A 22072-nucleotide genomic window follows, 5' to 3' on the forward strand; every position below is an offset into this window, starting at 1 on the left:
TTGCAGTTCTTACTCTCTAGAAGTGATAGGATCACGAACAGTAAACTTTTCCATAATTACTTTGGAGAAGTGTGTTATCAACATGTAATGTAAAACAATTATGTGTATAGGTTCTTCATTGTAGAGACCTGCATGGCTTATCTGTGCAAGCCACACACGTCCATAGTTTTTTCTGCGCTTGCCCTCATTCTGGTTCAGAAGCGATTGCCCTGCGAAATAATATTCCCTTAATGTGTGAAATAAATTAACATAATGATTTGACGTGACCCTAGACTGACATGGCTTTTTCCAATTTAATATCTGCAGCAGAGCGCGGTGAATCTCTTAACACGGCGGGTTCAAGGCGGGTTTACGGAATAATTTTTTCAAGCTCAAGAAACATTATTGATCAGGAGGTGAAGGGGCAACAGTCTGCTTATTTGCAGAATTACAAACAGTTTATGTCCACCAAAACTCTAATTACTGTTGAATCATTCAGTCCTTAGGAATATCATTTGACAACTTCTATCAGCAGCCAGCGACAACATAGATGCTGGGAGAATACTCTGCCAGTTTTAATTATGTGTGACTGCTTATGAAGGCAAACACCACCTCGCTACAAACGTACTGCAACTTTCATCAGTCTCCAGACAGTAATGCGCCCCGAGAGTGCGCGCGCTAGGCACCTTTTTAAATATTCGCACAGGGCTGCTTAAGAGAAAGAGCATTCAATATTGATGAGCCTCGCGCGCTCGACGAAATGTTAAAATAATGACTTGTGCTTTTCGCGTCCCAGGTCGGAGCGCTTAGAAAAGTATTACATCTTAAGTGCATTCCGGGTATGCAAGTGCGGATTTGGGAAAGTTTATCACATAAATTGCCTTTCCACCAGCAGAAGTTTAACAAAGTGTCCATTGGGATATAAAAAGTTTCCACCTGTTCAACCAAATGCAAACATAATCTGAATTAAAGCGATATAAAACGTGTGTCAGAAGTCTCACTTAGAGCATGTTTTCCACCACACAATGATGTGCTACTGTAAATTAAGGCACTCTTCTAAAGGGTAGACTGCACACGTTTTGTCACGATGACAACAGATGCACGAGCAATATTTGTGTACCAAGACTGTTATAGTTTGAAGGACTTAAACAGAACCTTCTGCAGAACGATGTTCCTCTTTTTAGGATTGAATATTTTACATAAACCTTAGCAACTGTAAATAGTGCTTACTTTGTGGCAATGGTTGCACGTGGTTGGCATTAGCACTCCTTTTTTGGGGCAGGGACTGATGTCTTCATCATGCGACTTTAGCCCAGACCAATAAAAAGAAGGACATTTAGGGTTAAAGACGTAGAAAGAGAAAGATAGGAAAACAGTGACAAAGGAGAAAGCAGAGATGAAAAGAACCTGCGTGAGTGAGATAACTATTGGAATTTGCGTCATTTCCTTCCTTGAAAATGTCTTTCGAACACAGACTAGAAGGGCAGTGTTCAGGATGGGTGTGTTTAATATCCCCTCGAATTCTAGTCACAAGGGGGGAAGAAATGCCCTTCGGCAATACTAAAAGGTATGAAATGTTAGTTTGTTAGTGGTTAGTGTGGGTGTTGAGAAGTTGAGAACGTGGGAAGGAGGCACGGTTAAAGTGTAGGGTATATTTTGGATCCTGTACTTGCTGCAAATTACAAACAGTATTCATAATCGGGATTACTACCATCCGAGGGTCCCCACGTGTCCCTTTCATCCCATCAGCCAGAGGTGTAAAAACCAGTTATACATTTACCTTAAAATGAGGCTGAAAATGTGAGGACGATTGTGAGCCAAGCAGGGACATCATGCAAAAGGATGAGGCTTCCCTGCAAAATGCAGTGAGGGCACCTGCGATTTTTATATATTAGAGATGTCCCAAGACCTTATGCGGAATCGGGAGCCATCTGAGGGGTAGGGCCCCCTCTTTGATGTAGAGGTCACAAGCGCTTGCATTATGTTCATAATGTCTACTTTTATGCCTGTAAAAAAAAAGATAGATGATGCTCTTTATAGCAGTCCAGATTTACTGCAGCGCCAGCCATTCCCAAGACCGGAACCAAGTGGCCCTGCGGCTTCAGTGTGCTCCCTAGTGGAGAAGGAGCATTCTGGTAGAAAAAAGGGTCAGCCAAATTGCATAACCTTATGTTTGAATTGGGAAGAGAACAAGATAAATGCGTTCCAAAGAATACATTTTGGCTGAATAATAAGGTTTAAACTAGAGTTATGTTTGCAGGATAGGGTGGAGAAGAAAGAAAAAAAGACACATTGAAATCATACTTGAGACAATGTAGAAGATGAGATTGAACTGTATGTAAAAGAGATGTCAGAATAGGTCATGCTGTAGAGTGACAACCTATGTGACACTTTCATTTTGAAAGTGAATAATATTATTAATCCTCAACCTGGGGGAAAACAATGTAGCTACACACGTGTTTTAACAGGGCAGACAACACTCTTGTCAGCAAGTTTGAGAACATTGACTGTGACATTTCTACTGCCAAGCCCACTGTCACTTGGAAAGAACCAGTTGCCAAGAAATGGAGCACAGATAGGACTTGCACAAGAGGGGGGATTCCGGTGGGGTGACGGATAGCATATATCAGGCCAGGCTTCAATTGGGCACATAGCTCTGTGATTGTGGACCTGTCAAGTCTATAGGTGAGGATAATGTGCATGTCCTCCATTGTTGCCAAGTCCACCAGGGGTCTGTACACTGGGGATGTCTCCATCTCCTATTCATCTGCAGCGGTTGAAATCTATTGGGCAAAAGAGTGAGGAGCCAGTCATTATTTGTACATTGTAACCACTTCAGTTCAATGCATGATGTGATTTTTATGATTTATTAGTGGCATATGTCCTGAATGTACAATTCATTTAGGATCTATGGCCTGCCCCTCCCTGAAATGGCGTCCGCCTGTCCTTTATGGAGGTACAGGTGGAAGCGAGGTAATTACGCTGATGTTGTGCGCCGTTGCGGGAGGCGGTTGGGACCACAGTGCAACTCCTCATTGGTTATCATTGGGCCCTATGGGGTACAGTGGCCAATGGTGATCTATGCCGGCGGTGACAGTATGCACTGCCGTGGACGTCGCTGCCATTTTCTATCTGTACACTCACTTGCTACCTGACCTTGAACAGGAGAGGACCTACACTACATGTGCTGCTATGACCTGTGTCTGGAACCTACCATGGCTCGTGTAACTGGAGAAAGGGCCCATGCCTTCACCTCAGCGGAGTTGGAGAGACTGGTGGATGGGGTCCTACCCCAATACGGACTGCTGTATGGGCCTCCAGACCAACATGTGAGTACACTGTGAGCATGATGCATGTGGCATGATTGCATGGAGTGGTGTGTGTGAAAGCCTCGTGTGGGGGGATTGGTGGATGGGCCCTGGGCAGTGTGCAGCATTTATGCTGGGCCATGTCTGTGCATAAGGGGAATGGGAAGAGGCATGGTGGGCCATGATTGTAACAGGCAGGGCTGTCTAACGAATACCTTTCCCTCTGTATATTTCCTCTGTAGGTCAGCGCCCATCAAAAGAAAGGTATATGGCGTGCCATCGCCAAGGACGTGCGGACTCTGGGAGTCTACGGCAGGCGGAGCACCCACTGTCGGAAATGGTGGGAGGACCTGAGATGCTGGGCATGGAAGACGGCAGAGGCCCATCTGGGGATGGCCTCTCAATGAGGAAGGGGTGCCCGTAGAACCCTGATACCCCCCTAATGGCCCACATACTGGTGGTGGCTTATCCAGAGCTGGATGGGTGGCTTGAGGGCATCACAGCAGCCACAAGGGGGTGAGTACAGTGTGTGACAACCATCTATGTTGCCTGGCATGGGATTTTGGTGCAGGGTTCTAGTCAGTGAATGCCCCAATATCCCGGCTTAGACAATGCAGCATGGTACAGCTTAGGTATTTTGGGTGGAATACTTTTATTTAGATGGCCAGGTAGCAGGCCTTCCATGTCAGACAGTGCTTAGTTGGTTCCAATTGATGTACAAATGACTGTGTCTGACTCCTACCTGCTGTAGTACCTAGCCAATGGTATGCCAGTGTGGTCCATACTGCCCATTCTTAGTCCCTGTGTGTGATGGTGATGTGTATGCCATCTGTGCTGTTGTTGGTGTGATTGACCCTGTGCTACATTTCTCCCTCCCTATCCTTTTGTCATCCTGTCCATGTGTGCATTAGCATCATCTGGTGAAGGAGCAGGGGCACCAGTGAGTGAGGGAGCTGCAGCCCACGAGACCCAGGAGGCACAGTCCACCGATGCCAAGCTACCAGTGGGACAGAGGGCGAGGGGAGCACCACGGGGGACAGGAGCTGATTCAAGTGACTCTGATACCTCCTCTGATGGAAGCTCCAGGGTGGTGGCAGACCCCTCTGGGACCACCCCAGCTACAGGTTTAACCACCACCCACCGTACCAGCACCGCCCTCCTAGAAGCCCCCCCCCCCCAGTTGCCTGTGCCCGCTCACCCAGGAGGGTTGGTGTCTCCTTTGCCCCAGGCACCTCAGGCCCTGCCCCAGTCAGCCATGCTGCCCTCAGTGAGGAGGCTATTGACCTCCTGAAATCCATCTCTGTAGGGCAGTTTACCATAGTGAATGCCATCCAGGGGCTGGCATCCCAGATGCAGCAATGCAATTTCTTCCTGGAGGGCATTCACGGTGGCTTGGCGGCCTTTCAGAGATCGTTTCAGGCTCTGGCCTCCTCCCTGACGGCAGCCAGTGTCCCTGTTTCTTCCGTCCCCCCTCCAACTACTACTTCCCAGTCTCCTTATCCCCACCCTATCCCACACACACATTGTGATAAGCATGCACGCAAAACAACAGACAAGACTCGCACAGACAAATGCAGGCACCACACTTCAGTCCACAAGCACTCACACAGCCAACACACAGTTGCACACACAACATCATCATCAACTGTCTTCACTGTCTCCTCCTCCTACTCCCTCACAGTCACATCTGCACTCACACCTGCATGCACTGCATTAACAGTCCCTGACCCTGCCACCTGCACAGCCTTGCCCACAGTCACCACAACAGCAGACCTGCAGGCATGCACCCCACACACCACATGCGCAGTCACCACCACCACCATCACCACCTCATGCAGCACACCCACCTCACTTGCAGACACCACCACAACATCCATCCACACGTCCTGTTTGACCTCCCCCTACCTGTCTGCCCCCTCCAAAGACACACAAACACTTGCACTCCCATCTCTCCTCCCACATCCTAGCCCACTGGCCCTAAGAAGCTTTTCTTTTCCTGCCTTGATCACTTCCATCCCCCTCTCCCTGTCCTGGCCATAAGAGAAAGGTCCCACCTCTCAGCCCAGGACCTCCAGCACCCAGTCTGACCCTGTTCCACCCCCAAAGTCTTCAGCTGCCACTAAGAGGCACATGAGTGCAATTCTGGCCCCCACCCCAAGCCCACTCCTCTGCCCTAAAACGGAAGACTAAAGTGTAGCCCCCTCCTAAAACAAAGCCCAAAACCAAGGAGACAGCTCCCAAAGCCAAACCCAAGGAGCCCCCTCCCAAACCAAAAGCCAAGGAGACCCCTCCCGAACCAAAAGCCTGAGAGCCCCCTCCCAAACTAGAAACCAAGGAGCCCCCTCCCAATGAGAAACCCTTGACCCGCCACCCCCGCCCCCTCACCCTCTAAGCTGCCTGCCTATTTCTAACATGATGCCCCCTGCACAGTGGAGTCCCGATGTTGTCAGGAGTCAAGTTGGGGCTTGGAATTTGCCCTACAGCATTACAGACTTTGAACTGGCCATTGGGCCTGCATGTAAATATGCAATTCTGTATTTTTTGTATTTGGGCTCTACAACCAAATGGATAACAGTGGTTGGAACAAAGGTATGTGTCCTGGCTTTCTTTGCTCCTGGGTCCTGTTACTGTTGATTTACTATGCAGCTGGTTATGGGTGTGGTATGTGTGTGTGTGTCACTCTCCCCTCCTTCCCTCCCTCCCTCCCTTCCTTGTGTGCTAAGTGAATGTACTCACCATTGTTATCTTCTTCGGCGCTGGAGCTCCAGGACGGCCATGGCGTGGTACAGCATCGGAAAGACTTTCAGTTCAGGTTCCATGGCAGCCGCTGACTCTTCTGTGTCCCTGGAAGTGAGTGTCTCCCTTTATAAGTGTGTTTCCACAAGGCTTTTGGTGGCGTTGGTACTGTCCCGGAAATCCTGGTGGTGTGCTATTTCATAATATGGTGGGCAGATTCTTGTCTTCCACCTGCCTGGAGATTGCTACTGCCGTGTTCAGTGTTCATCCCGCACTTGCGGTTGGTGTGGTAGATTGGCTGTCTATGGGAGGGATCACTGCCATGGCCATTATTTGGCCGTCATTACTGCCGGCCTGGTGACAGTACTACCACCATCGCTTGTGTGTCAGTCACCTGACTGCCAAGGTCATTATGAGGGCCTAAGTTCTTATATATTAAATCTCATGAATAAATAGAACTTTTGTAGTAGAACTCAAGACGTAAAGAATTTATTACACCTTGCATGAACAATCATGAAACGGGGACAATCTTGTGTACCAAGATTGATCCTTTCTTGGTGGAGTGCACTTACAGGACACTGCCCCTGCCCAGTGGGAGCACCACTCTTTCAGTTTTGATTTGTGCCTACAATCAGAGAGCAATACCCTGGTGCACTCAAATATCTATTGGTAGTTGACTATCACATACATTACCTCAGGAATTACAAGTGAGTACAAAGGTCCACTTCTTAGCATTTTAATATCTGCCATGTCAGAAAGGAGTAAGGTGCATTTCAAGAGAACCTCTGAACATTCCAGGGCAGATCTTTTTTTCAGTATGCTTTCCTACCATCTGATTAAAAGAAAAGAAAAACAAAGTGGTATTACATTCAAATGGAGTATCAGCCATAAATAAACATTAGAATCATATTTCTGCTAGTTGTAAGAAATGGGGTTATTGTTTGGGGTGGGGGGCTGCCTACCTCAAGGAATAATCACAACTCTTTTAAAGGTGAACCCTCAAAGTCACTAAATTACCTAAGCTCAAGCCCCTAGTAGCTATGACACTGAGCAAACAGGCTTAACATAAGGCAATGTGTAAAATATTTATGCAGTACCAAAACAATGATAAATTTAAACCGCCAAGCAATAAAAATCACAAACTGAATTAGAAGACTAGAATAGAATGCAACAAAAAACATGACATAAAAATTACCAAAATCAAATAAGGAAAAGCAGGAATATGTTTTTTTAAAGTTTCAAGTAGAAATAGCACTAAAAAATGCAAAGTGTCACTGGTAGTCCATAAGGGTGACAAACCGGGACCTAGGCACCATTTCAGGTTGACCTCGATGGGGCCGTGGTCAGATACAAGTGGATTGGTACTGGTGAAAGTCTAGAAGTCAAAAAGTTCTTAAAAGTTTCTTTCTCACTTTTTGAAAAGAAAAATCCTCCTTAAGCAGGTCGCAGTTGGAATTGTAGCTGCCGCCGTTGAACTGAAGCCTGGATATGTGAAGCTGGTTGGTCCTGTTGGTGCTATGAAGCTTTGGAGATTTCTTGCTGAATATGTTGTATGTCCCAATGCAGAAAAGGACTGACTTGTTTTTTTCATAGGTGCTAAGCTCCCTCACAGAGATGAAGCTGAAACTCAATCCAACTCTGTTGAACCCCTGGTCAAATAGTGTTCTCCACAGGTCCCCTGAAGCAGGGTCTGCTTAAGCGCAGTGAGATCAGTGCAGTCACACTGGCTGCTGAAATGGAGAAGGCACTTATTTCAAGGGGAGCAGTGTTTAGGAGTAATGTACAATTTAAAAGCACCTGCTGCAGAGTTCCTTGTGCATTCAGGTTTTAGACAGCAATAAACATGTCAAGATAGCTCTTGTGATCAATGTTTCCGCTACAGAGAGAGAACAGAGTTGTTCAAGTGGCAATTCTGAGTCATCATAAGTAGCACAGAGGGATAAAATGCCTGCTGCAAAGAACAGATCTTTATTTTATGTGGATAGCTGAGTGGAATCGTAAAGCCAGCCTTTACCAGCCCTTCAAAACAAACAAAATGTATAAGAGAGAGCGGCCATGGAGAGATAATGGCCACTTTTTCTGGGTGGTGTTGAGAGAATGTGGGGAGGAGGTTATTAGAGGGGGTGCCAAAAAAGATTGTTGCACCACGTGCCACCAGTACTAAAGCTGGCCCTGTCCTGAAGCTCTAGAGCACAGGAGGAAACATTTTTCTAAGTTTTTAAACTCTGTCTGTACCCAAACAAAGACAGGAGTACCCTTTAAAGTCCCCTAGAATCTTAAAAGAGGCATATGGAGACCCTCAGTGAGCCAATCAGAGGCCAACAGCAAAGTCCAGTCCAGGGCCAGTTGTCACTGCTTAGCTGAGCACTTGGGGGTACAGGACTTTTGTAGCTTGTTGTGTCTCTGTAGCCACACAAGGTCAGCTAACTGCCCGCTGGAGTCCACATCTCTGTCCTGGGAACAAAAGGGAGCAGTTCCCATTCTTTAGTGTTCCTCTCGGGCCACAGACAGCAGGTTAAGCCCTCTTCTATTCTTCTGCAGGTCCAGAATGTGTTCCGAGGATTATACATTTGGGTGTCAGGTTAAAGCCTAGTACTAGCTAATGGGTGCGGATGAAACTTGGGGACTACCTAACCTATAGGATAAATACTCCCTGGGCAGCCCTACACATTTTCTCAGTAGTTCCCGTTAACTTTACTGCAAACAGACCAAAATGCCATGTGTGAGGGTATTTTCAGGATGGTGAATGTCTAGTGGCTGTGGATGTGTGAGGGAGTGTCATAGGGAAATCACAAATGTCCTCATACATCTAATGCTAAGTTTGGAGCACGCCCTTACCCGTACCAAATCAGGAAACAGAAGTATGGCAGGAAGTAAAGCAGATTCCTGCGGCACCAACAGTGGCATGAAAGAATTGTCTGACATCATATTTTCTTACTTTCACATTTTGCAAATTTTTACATGTGACTCAGAGAGACCTGTAAGGCAGGATTTTACACTTTTTTACCAATAGGATGTGCAGCGCCCCCTTCCTGAATATTCTGCTGGGCTTAGGAGAGTCATCCCTACCTATTCAGCTCAACCTATTCTGTAGCTCCTAAGAGCAATTTCACACCTCATTTGGCCATGTACTGGCTGAAAGTTACTAGCGACTTAATGCAAATTAGCTTCTACCAGTTCCTAGGCAGGGTAAAGGTAACTTTCTAAAAGTTACCTTTTCTTAATATTTAGTAAATACCCAACACCACCATTTAATTGGTTTATTGATAATTATTAAAATAGTGATTTATTTATGTTTTTAAATCAGTTCTCTGCTTTTCTCCATAAGGCAGCTAGGCTTGCCACAGGGAATATAGCTTTTTGGGCCTTATCACTGTAAGGACTTGGCAATATTAATTTTCTACATGCCCCTCCTTTATATATCATGCAGTCTGCCTTGTGTGGTTATAAGGCCTACACTGGAGTATCTTACTCATCTTTAAAAGGGAGGGCTTTATTTGCCAAAAAGAGATATTTTGACAGGACAAACTGTAGGCTTTACATTGCAACAGTCAGGCTATACTGGGTAGCCCTGAAGTCATGTTGGCAATGCCACTATAGTTAGTGGCCCCAACAGGAGCTACAGTCCACAACTGACATTTACATTCAAGACTCTAGCAGTATTTTCTACTCCATACACCAGGAAAATCAAATGTGCTAATCAAGGGTAAGCTAATTTCACCTTCATTAAAGGAAGAGTGCGTGCACTTTACTGCTAGTCAGCAGGGGTAGAGTGAACCAACTTCTAGTTCCAGCAGAAATAGGGTCTGGAGAAAAGTTAAACATCTGGAGCTACCACAAAGAAAGGCATTTTATATAACACACTAAAATATCAGCAAAACACAAATATGAGATTCACACAATGACTAGAAGTAAATTTATATCTAAACATTTCATTAAATACCACTATTAAGATTACTGTATAAAAACAATTGCTTCACTTGGGAAAACTTAGAGAAAAAGAGGAACAAGATAGGAATAAGATATGTAAGGAATATAGGGCCATATGTACAAACACATTTTCCCATAGACACACAATCAAGTACAGTGATAAGGTGACGACACAGTGAAGAATTAGTAGGATTCTGGTGCAATTAAGGATCGCATGAAATCAGAGATATTAGGCTGCACATAAACAACAATAAACTGAAGACATTCTATTGCAGAAGAAATACTTCCAGCTGTTGGTGCGGTCTATATTATTACTAATGGGTTGACGTTGGAGAAAAAGTACATCAAGCCCTGATTTGACGTGAAGGTAAAGGGATTCACTGTAGAGACCATCCAAGTCAGAAGCAGCATTTTAGACTTTGTACAGCGCACTACTAACCCGTTGGCTTTTCCCTGTGAGGTGCCCACTCCTGGGCAACCTCCAAGGTGAAGCCAGGCATCCCAGCGCTGTTGGGGCCGTTGTGGAGATTAAGCAAACTATTGCCGAGAGTTACAGAGTGGGACCCATGAACTAGATTAGGCACCGATGCAAGAATTATCAGGTCTGAGGAAATTAAGTCCAAGACCCACTGAGGCGGGAATTGAACCCTGTTCCCAGGCCAGATTTCTGCATCAGGGTCTGCCGCTCTAACCATTGAGCCACACTTCTCCACAGGAACAACCTGGTCTTCCAATTATGAAGATTCAACTTGAATTTGTTTATTTATGTGTTTATTTATTTGTTCATTCATTTCAGTTATGTAAGGAGTTATGGCCTGGACCCGGCGAGGAAGGCGACAGTGACTTTACAAAATTTCAGGTTTACAGGTCACATGAGCAACATAAAAACGCATGGGATAAAACACTGCACGTAATAGATTATCAGTACATAAAAATAGTAAGTAGAGATGGTGAGAAAGACAACAAAAATATATGGGCAATAATATATAGATAAGAAAAGCAGTATTTCAGGTATGTTTATAGATGACAAGGCTGGTCTAACTCTGGACGCAGGTGGGAGAAAAATGGCTTTCGAGCGGTAGGCATGTCAGTTATTTTTTTAAACCGAAAGTAGCCTGTGGGTGTGCTATGTTAAGGAGTAAGAGAGCTTGACACACTAGAGGAGCTTCCACTAAATAATTGCTTTAGTGTTTTTGTTTTTTTTGACAATGGGATTTAAAGAATCAGAGTTTCAGTATACTTGAGTTGTTGTTGCAAACCAAGGTGCATGGACGTCATACAGAGGTCTCCAGTAGCTGGGGCTGGACTGCCCCTTGCAACCCCTGGCACTGTTTTTGTGACCGCCTGGCCTCAATATCAGTGCCTAGAACACAGGGGTGGCTCCGCATTCCTCATTTTCTCCCCATTTTTCAATTAACCAATAGTGAAAATAGTATTCACTATCAGTGTAGTAAAGAAATGGAGCACACTTAGCTTGGGTGGAAATGTCATTGGCAGTTGTGGTAAGTAAAGATGGCTTTAAATGTATTTTGTGTGTCTGTTTGTGGGTGAAAGTGTGTTTATGTGAGAGAAAGTGTGTGCATGTGTGAACATTTGTCTGTATGTGTAAGCATGAGTGTGTGAGTGAAGGTGAGTAAGTGAGATTGTGTGAGATTGAGGCCCAGATGTGCTATTCTTTGACGTAGGGCAATGTCGCACCAAAGTTCTGTGCTGCATTGTGTAAAAGGGAAAAAGAAAAAGAATGTGCCATATCTACCTAAATATAGTGAATTTTTTCTATCCCTGCGCACTGGTGCAATCTTAAAAGCCATGTGCCAATGCACACATACTTGTGCAATATTGCATTCATTTGTGCGTGTTCTTTGTCTGGAGGCATTCCGATTCCTTGCCTCCTTTATGCTGATGATATAGTGGTGTTTGATCTAACGCTGAAAGGTCTAAATAGGCGTCTGGATGCCTTGAATGATTATTCTAAGCAGCATCACTTGAAAATCAATGCGTCAAAGTCCCAAGTGGTATGTTTGTTAGGGAATAAATCCCATAAAAAAAATTAATTTTGTATGGTCGGTGGTCAGCAGTGGTTGGAGCGGGTGAATTTCTATTGTTTTTGGGGAAAAACCCTATCCAGTTCTCTTAGTGATCAAGACCATATCAGTAATAATGTCAATAAGGCTTTGTCTCATGCTCACAGTATATTGGCTTTCTATAATGCTGTGGGCTGTCGGCATTTTTCTCATCTATTATATGTTTATCAAGCAAAAATCCTGTCCACCCTTCTGTATGCCATAGAAGGAATTGAAATTTCAAAATGGGATTTTTTAACTTAGACAGAAGGACGGATCTTAAGACGCCTGGTCTCCGGTAATTATTCTGTATCCACTGCAGCCTTACGGTTTGGCATTAAGAGTGTTTATTTACAGGGCCTCGCTGCAGTAATTCGGAGGGCCTTCAGTTTAGCTCATAGTGCAGATTCTACCCTAAGACATCTAGCATATATAGAGATATTTGGTACGCTAAGAGAAAAGTCTCAGTTTATTAGAAATGTCTACCTTGCTATGCAATTACTTGAGTTAGTTGTTGACTAGTTTTTATCTCAACTACCCTTGCCATTTAAAAAGAGCCTAAAAGAGGCTATAAGGGGTAAAAGTTATTTATGGGATATGGAGTTTTGTCGCCAAAAGAGGTGGCTTAGGCCATTAACTAATTCAGTGATTTGTAAACACACTCAAACTTATTTATTTTGGAGTTTACCACATGGAGTGCAACACTTTTTCATCCTGTTGAGATCTGATAAATTACCCCTTAAAGATTTAACTTCTAAGTGGGATGGATCCTTGAACACTTGCGATCTCTGCCAGATGGGGGTGCAGAATTTTAAGCATGTGCTATTCGTTTGTTCCACCTTATTAGAATTGAGAAAAAAATGTCGGCAGCCGCTTATTGTGAATTTTAACATGCGCTCAGCTGGAGAGGTATTGAAATCTCTACATAAACCTCCAAATGAAATATTCTGTTTTAGGATTTAAAACATTTTTAAGTCCTTTTTAAATCTTTATTGATTTTATTATCTTTGGGTGGAAGTAATGGATGCTATTTCACTAATGCATTATTTTACCTCACAGGCTGGGATGTGCTGTTCTGCCCCCTCCCATAAGCTATTGGTTTAGGATTAATGCACTATACCTGCTCTAGGATGGTACTGAATTGCTCTTCTGTATGATGTTGTTAGGTTTTTAATATTTCTTCTACATATCATAACGTTTTATATTGGATTAAATTTCTTAATTGGTTTGAGGAGGTTGAGATCGAAAGTGGTTCAATTGCACTTCCTTTTGCCATTATTGTCTCCTAAATGTAAATATCGAATGGTACTTTAAGACACAACGGATGGGCAGAGACTTGATTTTATTGTCTTTTTAAGATAACTTTGTTAAATATATATTTTTTAATAGATTTAATGTACATGAAATTATGTATTTAAAGATAGTCTGTTTACATGTGAACCTCTTCAGAGTTCCAAATCGTGAAATAAATAAAATTGAATTGAAAATTATGTGTCTTCTTTGAAGCATAACTTTTGAACTGGAAGGTGCCCCTACCAGTATGCAACTATATTTTGTGGCTTTTTCACATTGTATGTGTACTATGCAATGCAGCACACATGCAAAGTTGGAGAAACAAGGAGAAATAAAAACATTTCTCCTCATTACGCCTGTCCCAAGTAGGCGTAATATTTTGGTGCAAAATCTTGGTAACCAATGTTTATAGATAGGGATTTACATCAAAACTCATGGATGGTTGCTTAGGAATGCCTCTGTACCACCCATGAAACGCCTTTTAATGCAAAGTAATATAAAGCAGAGCATAGTGTCACTTAGCATTAGTTTGTGATACTATCAAATGCAAATCCTGATATGCTTTGGATAGTAAATCCCATCTTAACACTTTGCAGTGGGTTTGCATCACCATAGTGATGCAAGTCCGACAAAACCATAACTACGCCTGGCCTGAGTGTCAGTAAGTATGAGTGTTAAGAGATGAATACAAGTGAGTGAGTGAGAATAAATAAGAGAGTGCAAGAGAGTGAGACCGAGTGTGAGAATTCGTGTGAGCAAATGTGTGTATGAGCAGAAATGATGCTTTTGAAATTCTTGTTGGCCCTCACATGCTGAAGGTAATTGTTATCTTATAGAAACACCTAAAGTAAAATGCTGGTGCTGGCATACTTTCAGCGGTTTTTAGCATGAGAAACCCCTGTGACAAAATACTATCACTGGTACAGTTGGATTAATTCTTGGCAAAAAGGGCACCAGTGGTAAAATACTGGTAATGGCATACTAGAGGTAATTTGTGACATATATGGTACCCATGGAAAAATACTGGCATACTTGAGGAAATTCTTGCCATGTGAACCCTAGTTTCAAAATGCTAGTACAAGCACAATGGAGGTAATTCTTAGCATAAGTGGACAACCTGGAATATGGGGGAGGGTGACAACCTTGACAAAATGCTGGCCTTGACATACTGAAGTAATTGTTAATGTAAGGGTCAAGTATGGCTTATGAACGCATACATTGCAAATTTCTGGCACTGGCATATTTTATATAGTTAGTGATGTTAGGGAGTACCCAATATAGGGGGACCGATTACAAAATGCTGGCATTGGCACAATGGAGGTATTTCTTCACAGACTATGGGGGCACCAATACCACAATTTGAAAAAAATGGGGCCAATCCTGGCATGCGCCTAGTTTCAGAGGCTTTTCACATCATTAAATTATTCGATTATTTCATGAGTGCCTTTTCATCACCTATGCATTTCAGTAAATTTATGTGAAAATGGTGTAGTAAAATGTACTATATCACCGCATTTGTTTCGAATTTCTCTCTAGAGAAGAAACCTATAGAAGAGGTCTGGTTTACACGCTTTTCTCATTCATTACAATTTAGGGTAAGTATAATGCTCCAGAACTGTCAAAGATCAAGCCAGCACCAAAATATAGGTTGCATCTAAAATAGATATTTGTCTGTGTTATGCTGTTTTCCTAATCAGGCAGTTATTTTGCAACTTCCAAGATTCCAACTGTTGCAATGTTAGGGTCATGTGGCATGCCTTTCTTGGAACCGTGGACAAAAATAAGGGCCAAGGATCAGATGATGTCACTTACTGTGATGTCAGTAAGGTCAAAGGTTATGTGATGTCACTTCTGCTACCTTTGGCCATTTGGTGAATCAACACCCATACTGAGGTGGTCCGGTTCTGTGCCAGATAATTTGCCATTCTAAAGTGTAGAGTTTTTTGGATTATGCAGACCATTTTATAGATGTCTCTTACCTCAATGGCAAGCCAGTTTTGTGTGATCAAAACTGCAAGGATAACAGCAAGTATTATCATGCCTCTTACCAGACTTGCAACTGTAAGAAGTGCTTCTTTATAAGATAAAAATGTAGCTTGAAAATGTTTAGGACAAGGACATTTCCCCATTCCAGGCTAAATAATACCAGGAATCAAATTGTCTTGTTCAAAATTATCTTCACAGAAGAAAGGTTTAATACCATGTAGGACCATAGTTGATAGTGCACCTTATGGCCAATGAGTTGATGTGTGTTTGTATAATCAAGTCCTTATCCAGTGTGAATGCAAGTGAGTGAGTGAGAATAAATAAGAGACTGTAAGAGATTGAGACCAAGTGTGATGATTAATGTGAGAGAATATGAGTATGAGCAGGAAACATTTGATGCTTGTGAAATTCTTGTTGGCCATCTCATACTGAAGGTAATTATTGTCCTATAGGGACACCTAGGGCAAGTACTGATGTTGGCATACTTTCAGCAGTTTTTTAGCATGCCAGACACCTGTGACAAAATACTAGCCAATGGGTTTTGTTTATTCTACAAACAAGAATTAAAAATTCTGTACAATGATTGAGACAGGTTTTTAGAGAAATGGAGCAATAGGTGGGGAAGATAAGAAGGGTGAGCTTGTGATGCTGTTGTGTCATCCAAGACAGGATATCCTCTATAATTTTGCTTGTTACTAAGTATTTTTCAGGGATGAAATTTTCAGGTACACTTGTCTGTGGTCTTGGAACTGATATGAGATGTTTGAGTGTTTGTGCAAGAATTCAAAGGTTGCACATAAATGCAGACCTCTTGATTGAGTGGGCGTAGTGCAAAGTTTGGAGATGTTATTACTTTATAGGAATGTGGTGAGCTTTGCTCTAACTGGTTCTTGGAGATTTGTCATTGTAAATGAAGTCCCCCGTTATTGTGTGTTTACCTGTGGAGATGAGTTTTTCAATGAAGAGTTAAGTTTTTTTCTCAAAGAATATTAGTTTTACTCTTACTGAGAAATATTGAAAGGCTGTGAATTGATCATTTATTAGACTGTATTTTTGGAGTCCAATCTAAGCAAAAGCTTGAATATTCTGGCGGAAGTATAAGATATCATTTTGTCGGAAGATTGTGGTAGATGCTAACTCCATTCCATCAGTGTCCCAAAGCAACTCGCCCCTTCTTAGTGGAAAAACAGGATCCAAAACCCCTTGTTCAAATGCTGCTGTCACTATGTTCTCCAAATGGGAAGCTGGAATATCCCCCATACCATTCAGGCTGATCAAGTCAGCTGATGAAATAGCAGAATTGTGAGTACCTGAAGGTCGGAGGAATCTCCTTACAAGCTCTGGGCAGGACAGATGATCTTGGGCGACTTTGTCATCATTATCAGACAAGCTACCTAGGTCTAAGAGAGGAAAGAAGACCTCCTTGCCATCAAACTCAAGGGCAGCATGATCCAAAAGTGATGTCTCTGAGGTAACTGCCAGCCCTAGCTGTGCGATGTGGACCTGCATGTTTCCCAGTTCAGGCAGGTGGACCGTATTTGTTGGAACATCATCCACATTGTCCTTATCCTGTGGGGCCAAAGTCCTACCGGTCAACAAAGGTGGGAGAGCCTCAGAGTGAAGGACACCTCCCCCCTATCAATGTTGTATTGAGGGCTAAAGGAACAGAGGGAGTGCTCTCCGATAGCTTTGAAGAACCAGGTTTAGCATCAGGGGGAAGAGCCACCAACTGTGGAGCAGCCTCTGAAAGTGCTGCCTTGTTCTGGTTGTTCTTTAAAACAGCTAGTACAAGGGCAGGGAAATAAATAAAGTAATCCAACATTTTATGAGAGCGAAGGGAAGCCCCACCTCACCCCACCGGTCGCTGTGAAGAAAGGTCTGTAGAAAGAGGCTGAAGATGCCGTCGGGAAGTCCACGGTAGGTGACCTCAAGGTGGGATTCATCTCTGGAGTGTCAGGGGACCATGATGACACCATTGGTCCACTTCAGCTCAGGCTATGAGGGTTGGGTGCAGTGATGTTCTCTGGCATCAGGTTTTGGCAGTCGCAGTCCTCACAGTTATTTCTTTGGTTGCCTGTAGATTCAAGGAAGCAGCTCCTCTTCTCCAAGGGAGTTCTTCCTGGTGATTTGCGATGCACTGGCAGCTCTCCCAATTTCTTGGAGGCTGCAGTAGCAGGACAGGTCAGCTGCTCCACAAGGGTCATGTGCAGCAGGCAGGCTGGCAGGTTTGGCACCAAGTTTGTTGTGCTCCTCTGTTCTTTGGGCAGCCAATTTCTTGTCCACTCCTTCTTTTGTGTCTGGTGAAGATCTGAGGTCTTGGTATCAGGAAGTCCAAAAAATACTCAATTTATGGGGCATTAAGGGAGTGAAGGGTAGTAGCCAATAGGTTCCTTACTCTTGGGATCATGACACCCCCTAGATGACCCCTTCCTTTTGGGAGCGGGCATCATCCTGTCCCAGAATTCCTAATTTCACAACACATAAAATGGCAGAACTCCAAAGGCTGTGTTCACTTCAGGCTGGTCACCCTAGGAGTGTGTCAAGCCTGGCAGTGCAACACACTTCCTGTACATTTAATCCACCCCCCCCCCATCCAGGTGTCATATGGGAGTCAGCATCTCACTTTAAGGAGAGCCAGATCTGCATACCAAAGGCAGTGGGCTCATTTGAAGCTTTCTACCTTGAAATGCAGATTTGCAGGTCATCCTGTTGGGAGGGGTGTATAACACCCCTGCCAGAGCAGGCTTTGTTTCTGACCTCCAGAGAGCAAAGGCTCTCACCCTTGAGGGTCAGAACCTCATCTGTTGGTGGCAGACTGGCTAGAACTAGTCAGGTAGCCCACCAGTGGTTTGTAGGTTTTCAGGGGGCACCTCAAAGGAACCCCCTTGTGCATGTATTAATACATTTATCACTGGAATCAATGAGGATTTATTAATATGAGATGTTTGATACCAAACAACCCCATTTTCAGTGAAGCCATCATGTAGTTGGGGAACTCGTATTGACCAGTGTCCAGCACATGTATTTAGAATGGCTTCCCTGTTCACTTACCATGTCTTAGAATCTACAAAGACATATTAGGGGCATATTTCCTTATCTCTCATTTTATCTCTAGTCTCAATAGAGAGGAGATCAGCTCTTCCCAAAGCACCATCACAGATTTTGGTAGTGAGTGCTCCTGTGAAGGGGAATATCAGTCTGGCCTACTAATTAATCTTTCCAGCTGAAATGGGTAATTGGGCTGATCCTTTTCAACTGACAGGAGGTAAATGGAGCAAGCTCCTGGGTACAGCAGTAATGGCTGAGGATATGAGACTCAGTAAACATCTTGCACAGAGCGCCCTAAATGTATCACGTGTTAAGGTTCATTATTGAAATGTATTAATGATTTTTATTATGCACTCCACCAGATCTGGGTTACGAAGCTTAGAGTGGATGACTGCTGCTTTCGATGTGGGGAGTAGGGGGCCAGTTCGGTTCATGTTTTTGCTACCTGTCTTGTCCTATGTGAACACTTGGCTCTTGTCTTCTGAAAAATCAACAGTATCTCGCATATATCAGCAGTGTGGGACCCAAGGTTGATCCTGTTGGGGCATTCACCTGTTATTCCTCACAATGTGGTGAGTCTTTATTTCTTTTCAATTTCTTTGGCCAGACTGGTGGTGGCACACTCTATGGCTTCTGAGCTCAATCCCATGTCCTCGGAGGTGGTGGTGGGAATTTCTAAACACTTAGGGGCATATTTATGATGCTCTAGTGCCACCTTGAGGTGCATTAATGTAATTATTTTTTACATTAATGTGGCCCAACGAGGCCGAAATCCCAGCGTCGTATTTATAGGGTGGCGCAATCCACGCATTGCGCCACTCTGTTACCCTTTGCGCTACATTATGACTGAGCCAGGCATAATGTATGCAAAGGGGGTGTTCTATGAGATTTCCTTGCACCTATTTTTATGGCACTTTTAATGCCTGCTTAAGAGCAGGCGTTAAAATGGGACTTCTATTCTTTAGAATGGGGTCCTATGTGCTCTGCAAGACTAGCATCAATATTTTGGTGCTACTCCTGCAGAGTACGTCAATAGCATCATGAAAAATTACGCTATTGCCCACTACCCTGCACCATGGTGTGCCGTATTTCAAATACAGCGCACAGATGGTGGCTGTAAGGGGGTGCAAGGGGCGCAGGGAAAGTGGCCACTTTCCATAAATCTGCCCCTTATTTTGGGGAAATTACTATGTTAGAGAATGATGTTCGTAGATGGAGGTTGAGTAACAGCTGGGATCCAATTAGGCTCTGGATGGAGGAGATGCTGGCTGTCCAAAATTATGTTTTTTTACTTGATGTTATTTCCACGATTCTTCTCCGATTTCATGGGTCATGATGGTACTCTTTTGTACTTTCTTTTTGCTTACCCCTGCTTTTTTGCTCTCTCTGTTCTCTGATTATTGATCTCATGTTTTCCTGTTCCCTTGTATGGATGTTATTCTCCAAATATAACTAAAAAATAAAGCAAAAAAGGCCCAGCCCCCCAAAAAGAGATATAGGCCCTCGTTACAACGCTGGTGGACAGCAGAAAAAGGGCGGAAAGACCGCAAACAGGCCGGTGGTCATTACCGCCCCATTATGACATTGGCTGTTTGGCATATGCCAAACCACCAATATCCTGCACCGTTCGCCACGGCGGTAACAACCTCCAGGCTGGAGACAACAGTCTCCAGCCCGGCGGCCATCACTAGACCGCCGGCGGTATCAGGACCCCCCATACCGCCATGGATTTCGTGGGGTTTTGTACCGCCACAAAATCCATGCCGGTATGTACCATCAGTGCCAGGGAATTCGTTCTCTGGCACTGATTGGGGTCTCCCCTTCCCACCTCCCCTGAGTCCTCCCCCAACACCCACGACCCCCCTACCACCTCCCAAAGGTGGTAAGACCCCCTCCCCGCCCCCACCCCTATGGAAACCCCCACACATACTCCCTACACACATGCTCACACCACTCACACACATACATGCGCACATACATGCACACACACATACACGTTACATATCCCATACACACATTACACCCCTGCATTCATACACGCACTCACACAACCCCTCTCCACGCTCACACCCCCAAGCACGCACACAACACACAAGACCCCCCTACCCCCTTACCCTAATGGACGATCACCTTACCTGTTCTGGTGATCCTACGGGAGGGAACGGGATCCATGGGGGCTGCTCCTCCGCCAGCATCCCGTCATCAGAACATTGCCACGCCGAATACTGGGTCGTATTACTGTGGGCGGTGTTCTGATGACGTGGCAGTGACGGTGGAGCAGCCTACACTTCACCGCCAACCACCAGTATGGCTGCTGGCGGCTCTCCATCCAAAAAAGGGTGGACGGTTGCCAGCAGTCACAATATGGTTGGCAGAAGACTGCCACCACTGGCGGTCTTTGGCCCGGTGGAACCTCAGCGGTCTTGTGAAAAGACCACCGAGGTTGAAATGAGGGCCATAATGTTATCTGCAAGAATAAATTCAGCCATGCTTCCATAAGTATTAGTAGGGCAAGATTGTTTGATATAATCAGGTTCCTAATCTCAGCAGTGTTCACAGCCAATCTAGTTATGCAGTATGCTAAACACAGTAGATGATTGTGACTGTTCTTAGTGGTCATTGTTGTTCTTATTTCTGTCTGGTGGTCTAGGTTAGAACCTTAGCTACTGCTTATTGGTCCTTTCATCCTCATACTCTTAGTAGTAGGAATGGTGGAAACCTCTGGGGCCCACATGGAGCTAAATTCTAAGTCAAAGTCCTGTGGAATGTTTCCTGATGTGTAGTTCAATGAGCATTTTTGTGGTTCTGGTAGCGTGAGGGTCTTTGTTATTTGGTGGCCTATTCAGCTCATTCTTCTTGCTAGAAGGAATTTGTACATAGCTCAACATTAACATTGTTCTCAGATAAAAATACACTGGCATGGCTTAATCTAAGAACAAAGAAGAGGGACTTCAATTTTTATGAGGTAGTCAAGTAGAGCTGCCATGTTAAAGATGACTGCCTTCCAGGCGGTTTGATCAGGACAGATTCCTTGTTCTTACTAGCAGTTACATTTATGGCCTGGAATGGTGCGTACCTCAGCTTCAGATTGTGATAAACTAGAAAATGACCATGACACTGATGAAAGGTGTATCTTGTTCATAATAGAGGCTCCTATCAAGGAATGGAAGTGTAAGTTTCTCAGCTTCATGTTGTGAGCGATGGGGTATTGACATTGTGTGTGATGGGTGGAAGGTAAAAGTGTATCAGCAGTGTTAATAGTGCTGCTTAGTTTCTTCTTCAGGAGGGTTGGTGAGAGGATCAAAGGAGTGGGAAGGATTTGTTGTTTGGGCTGGATGTTTCAGGTACAGAAACTGGCCCGATAGCTGACTAGAGAGTCAGAAGGAAAGATATATGGCAGAATTAGCTCACTGCAGACTACATGAAATTACTCTGAAGGTGGTTGCCAAGAAGTGAAAAATCATGGGAATGGCTCTAGGGTCCATGTCTTTCTGGAGCTGAGTCCGGCAACACCACAACAGAAGCATGACCTGCTAGTTGTAATAAAGAGTTTATTGGCTGTGGTTTTGAGGCAACCTGATAGGACACATGTTTGAGCTAATGAAAAAGTATACATTTACATTACTTCAGGGATGCTCATGTCGTGGTTGGACCTTCGCTCCTAGGCCCAACTGCTGGTTTAGTGATGACAGAACTTTTTGTGTAGGCGACTAAGCCACTCCTACAACA

This window comes from Pleurodeles waltl, chromosome 9 (genome assembly GCF_031143425.1).
Source record: "Pleurodeles waltl isolate 20211129_DDA chromosome 9, aPleWal1.hap1.20221129, whole genome shotgun sequence".
NCBI lineage: Eukaryota > Metazoa > Chordata > Amphibia > Caudata > Salamandridae > Pleurodeles > Pleurodeles waltl.